General features: G+C 47.9%; 1 protein-coding gene across 1 annotated transcript in view; it reads left to right on the top strand.

The window, feature by feature from the left end:
- Positions 1-468: 468 nt before the first annotated feature.
- Positions 469-5,159, top strand: part of ACSL1 (acyl-CoA synthetase long-chain family member 1) — a 64,864-nt gene continuing 60,173 nt past the window's right edge. The window contains exon 1 of the mRNA XM_010835764.1: positions 469-554. The gene's annotated coding sequence lies outside the window, so the exon portion shown is untranslated. The remainder of the gene's footprint in view (positions 555-5,159) is intronic.

Genomic DNA, 5,159 nt, shown 5'->3' with positions numbered 1-5,159 from the left:
CCCCGAGTTCCCTCCGCCGCGGAGGCCTCCAAGCCGCCCGATCCGCCGCCGCTTCCTGTGCAAGAGAGCCGGCGATGCCCGCCCGCCTCTCCCCCGGGCGGCGCGGGCGCTGGGCTGGTGTACGGCGGGGTGCGGGTGACGCGCGCCGCGGATCCGGGTCCTTGTTTGTGTAGCGGCGGGGACCGCCCAGCGGGAAGCCAGACCCGGAGCTGCAGATTCGGGACGATGATCGCCGCGGGGCCATGTCGATGCTCTCTGGGTCGCGGCCTCCCTCTTTCCCCTCCGAGGCGGGTTGGGGGCATGCTCCGATCGCGCGTGGAAGCATCAGCGCCTCCGCGTGAAGGGTGGTCCCTGCATGCCGCGCCCGCTGGAGGGTCAAAGGTAGCATCCGAAGCCGGTGACCACATGTGGAAATTCTCGCGGTGCCTGCAGAGGAGTGCCACAGCTGCTGTACATGGCCGTGATGGAGTCGTTTTAAAGAGCCTGGCATGTTTTGAAATTAGGAAGTAAAAATCATGATATCTATCTCCTTGCAGCCTAGACGGAGCGTGGTGGTAGGTGACTTGAATGAACACGTGGACGAGAACACAGAGACAGATGCTCCTCTTAAGATGTGTAGGCTAGAATTTGCAAACCCCTTCCCCACCCTACCCACTTTCAAGGTTATGAAGCTTAATTAATACCGTTATAATAGTGCCCTTGCCTTTGAAAGTTCAAACATTTAAGCTTCTTGTTGGTGCAGGTGTATGTAAAGTGCCCCAACTGTTAATATCCGTTTATTTTTTACCTTTGCTTAGCATGAGAGAAACTGGTTAATTTCATAGTTTCTGACAAATTTCACCTGTGATTATTATCTCCTAAACAATTATTTGCTTAACACTTACAAACTAAAAGCTAGTCGGTACCTCCGGCTTGATTCAGCTTTTTCAGACTGAAGTAGCAGGTTGAATTGGCTTAAAACTTAAGATTTGAGTTTATTGTCTGGTTGGATGGGCTTGAGAAGGTGGGACCTTTAAAGTAACCTTCCCTTCCCATCAGGGTGGAGCCTAGTCCTGGGAAATGTTCATTCTTGTTCTGATTCAACTGGGAGAATCTCTTTTCAGGCTGAAACTTGACTCCTCATGTGGGAAAGGGTGCATTAGACTAAAGTCTTTCAGAAACTAAAATTCTGTGACTGAAAAAAGCAAACCCTGAAGAGTAACCCACTTCATATCTCCCTCCCTCACTTCAGATAGACACATCATAGACCATGTGTTATAGACCTGTTTTCTGCATTTGCTGTAAATGGAAAAGACTTTTAAAATCACCCTTTTCTCACAGTTATTGGAGAAGGCAATGGCATCCCACTCCAGTACTCTTGCCTGGAAAATCCCACGGACGGAGGAGCCTGGTGGGCTGCAGTCCATGGGGTCGCTAAGAGTCAGACATGACTGAAGTGACTTAGCAGCAGCAGCAACTGTCCAACTTGGTGTTCAGACAAACACATTAGAGTCACTTCGATTTAACACTCATTCCTGGAGATCAGGTCTCAGTGAACAGAGCTAATCTGAAGCTGCCGGTGGTTGAGTTTGAGTTTCAATGTTCTGGTCCTAAAAGGAGCTTTGGGGAACTTTTAAACAAATACATAGCTGGACTTGATGAACTGGAACGTGGAGGCAGGCTCACCAGTGCTTGTGTGCCCGGCTCCATGTCATTTCCTCTCCCGTTCATCACCTAAAATGCTGAATGAGAACTCTTAAGAATTCCTAGTTTGTGAAGCTTGAGGTGATACATAATTTGTACCACAGTGACAGAAGAAACTGGTCACGTAATCTGTGTCATCTTCATCTGTCTGCTTTTTCACATGCTAACATTTAGAAGTTCTTCACTGTGGGCTCCCCTGATAGCTCAGTTGGTAAAGAATCTGCCTGCAATGCATAGGAGACCCAGTTTGATTCCTGGGTTGGGAAGCTCCCCTGGAGAAGGGAAAAGCTACCCACGCCAGTATTCTGAGTGGCATCACAGACTGAGTGACTTTGACTTTTCACTTTCACTGTGTTGGAGAGGACACAGTTATTAGTGGTCACTTTTATTCCCAGAAATTTGGCCAACTTGGAGGGATGGCACATTCTTTGGCCAAAAACTTAGCTGGAGGTGAAGACTCCTCCCCTGTGCTTTCTTCTGCCAAAGAATACATTCAGTTGGAGGCCAATTCTGTCCCCAGTATCTAAGATTTCAGGACTGGTGGCTCCATGTAGTTGTCGAGTTGTAAATGAAAATTTGAAAGCTGTCTAATATCTAACTCAAAAACCATTTGCCTCAGAAAAGCTATATGAGTAAAATTGTGTATTTATATACAACAGTAAATAATAAATTTATATACATACAGTCGGAGAAGGCAATGGCACCCCACTCCAGTACTCTTGCCTGGAGAATCCCATGGATGGAGGAGCCTGGAAGGCTGCAGTCCATGGGGTCACTGAGGGTTGGACATGACTGAGCAATTTCACTTTCACTTTTCATTTTCATGCACTGGAGAAGGCAATGGCAACCCACTCCAGTGTTCTTGCCTGGAGAATCCCAGGGACGGGGGAGCCTGGTGGGCTGCCGTCTATGGGGTTGCACAGAGTCAGACACAACTGAAGTGACTTAGCAGCATACATATAGTATATAATTATGTGGTGTATAATTTATATAACATATCCATTTAATATTATAATAGAAATCTATACTTGTTATGGAAAATTGAGAACCATAAAAAATAAATCTAGGAGTTCCCTGGTGGCTTAGTGGTTTAGGATTCTGGGCTTTCACTGCTGTGGTTGAGTCCCTGGTTGAGGAACTAGATCCCGCAGGCTGCTTTTGATTTTGCATTGAAGATAATATTTTTGCTCCTTTGTTGTATTGTGGACACTTTCTCCATGTTGTTACATACTCTTGAAAAAAATGAGTTTTGAAGATGGCTGTCTTATATAGTTGATGTGATATGTCATAAATTATTTACCTTTCCCTTATTATTGGACATTTAGAACAGTTTACTAAATATCTTATATATTTCAGTATGTATTTTTTTTTAAAGTTAGGGAATATTCTGCTTTAAAGGGGTTTCCCTGATGGCTCAGATGGTGAAGAATCTGCCTGCTAATGCAAGAGACCCGGGTTTGATCCCTGGGTTGGGAAGATCCCCTGGAGAAGGGAAAGGCTACCCACTCCAGTATTCTGGCCTGGGAAATCCCATGGACAGAGGAGCCACAGTCCATGGGGTTGCAAAGAGTTGGTCATGACTGAGCAACTAAGACTTTCACTTTCACTGCTTTAAAACTGTTGAAATTGACCATGATTTGGAAATTATTTTTTATTACTGGACGGTTTTAATGAACCATGAGTTCATGTGTTTTAGTCAAAAACTGTTGAAATAAGGATTCATGCTTTGGAAAGATAAGTGGAAAGAAGTTAGGGCACCACAGGGGGAAGTGTGGGCTGCCTTTTAGACCATTTCCTCATTTGGGAGGGACTTCTGATAAATGTATTATCTGTCCATTGGCACACTTACTTGGCCGCTATAGAAATTGGCACTTTCCCCATGGGTTTGTTGTGGGGAAAATGTCCATATACATAAGGCCAAAATGCCCTGAGTACAATTTGTTCTTTTGTTAACCAGGGTAAATAGAAAGTTGCTTCAGGAGCTCCTTTCCCGCCAGGCTCAGCTGTCAACTACGAAGCAGGGGACTGTTAGCTGAGCGAGCAGGATAAGGGGTCGTACAGCCAACAGCGCCAGCACTGCTCTCAGCGCTTCAGAGCTGTTAACCCAGTTCATCGTCCCAGCTACCCTGTAAAGTAGCCCTACATATATCCATATCCGATGAAAGGTGAAAAGGAACAGACACAGATTAAGTCTCCCAGACCAGGCTTTGAACCTCAGCAGTCCGGTTTCAGGGCCAGAGCCGCCTACTGGCTCAACTCTTCTTCTCGAACTTGAAGGGATCTTAGTCTAAGGGGGCGCCCTGGAAAGTTCCAGGTTATCCAGCTGGTGGCAAGACTGAGGACAGAGCTGGTTCTTCCCTGGCCTTGCTCCTTGGCTGTCCCCTGTTCTGTTCACACGTTGTCTTCACCATCAGCGGGCTGAAACGGAGACAGATTTTGATTCCATTCTGTTCGGCCAGTGATAAGATCACCTGCTACACAGCTGTGACTTTTTTAGAGAATTAGAGAGCAAAAGGCTTCGCCTGCCCTAGAAGTTGCTCCTGTTCTAGATTGTGCTGGAAACCTTTAAATGTCTTGCAGGGTTGGAGGCACAGAGATATTGTCTATCAGTTGTGGCCTCCTTTCCCCCAAGACAATTTTAGGCAGAACCCCCGTATATGAAATAAATAAAAGCAGGGCTGCCATGGTTGAAGGAGGGCAGGGTGGGAGTCCCAGGTCACATAAACTGGAGGCACTCCGGCACCCCCTGGCTCCCCCGGTCCCTGAGGGAGCCTGACTCACTCATCACCTGACATGGTGGTACCTAGAGCCCAGGGGCGGAGAGACTTACCAAGGCTACGTAAGCTGTGTTCCCCTCGGGCCGTGACGCACGGTGGAGTTTGTTTCTGGGCCCTGTGCCTACTGGGGGAATGGCTGGACCTTGGTGTCATCCTTGACTTGCACCCTGAGACCCAGCCAGTCGGCATTTTCTGTTATTCTGTACCATGCTGCCCAGCACACGTGCATTTCCTCCTTTTCTTGTCCAGGTTGCCACCCTCATCCACAGTCTGTCACCTCTAGTTTAGAAAACAAGGGTGCTTAGTTAAAAAAAAAAAAAAATGATGGTGACACTTCCTAACACAGAGTTCTGATCAAATCCCTTCCAGGGTCCCTCTGGAAGGCCCCAAGTCTTCGGGTAGCTTGGCTCTTGGGGGCTTCTGGAGTCCAGTTCAAACCTGCTGTCTCCCGTGAGTCTGCCAAATGGCCACATGCTAGGACTTTTGGAAAGAGACTCTGGTGGCACAGGGTTGAACCAAGGCCTCTGCACCCATGACTACTCTGTACGTGAGCTCTGTCTGCCACCTGACCCACCTTCCTGTGTCCCGGGTGAGCCTCCCTGGCACGTCCCCCCCACCCACCAGCTGCAGTGATATCCTGGTCCCCGCCTCCTTGCTCATGGCCCTGCTTTTCACAGGGCCCTTTTCCTGGAGGCCCTC

This window comes from Bison bison, unplaced genomic scaffold (assembly GCF_000754665.1).
Source record: "Bison bison bison isolate TAMUID 2011002044 unplaced genomic scaffold, Bison_UMD1.0 scf7180017864050, whole genome shotgun sequence".
NCBI classification, from domain to species: Eukaryota; Metazoa; Chordata; class Mammalia; order Artiodactyla; family Bovidae; genus Bison; species Bison bison.
Note: the sequence above shows the minus strand (reverse complement) of the source record. Positions and strands in the feature narration are given on the sequence as shown.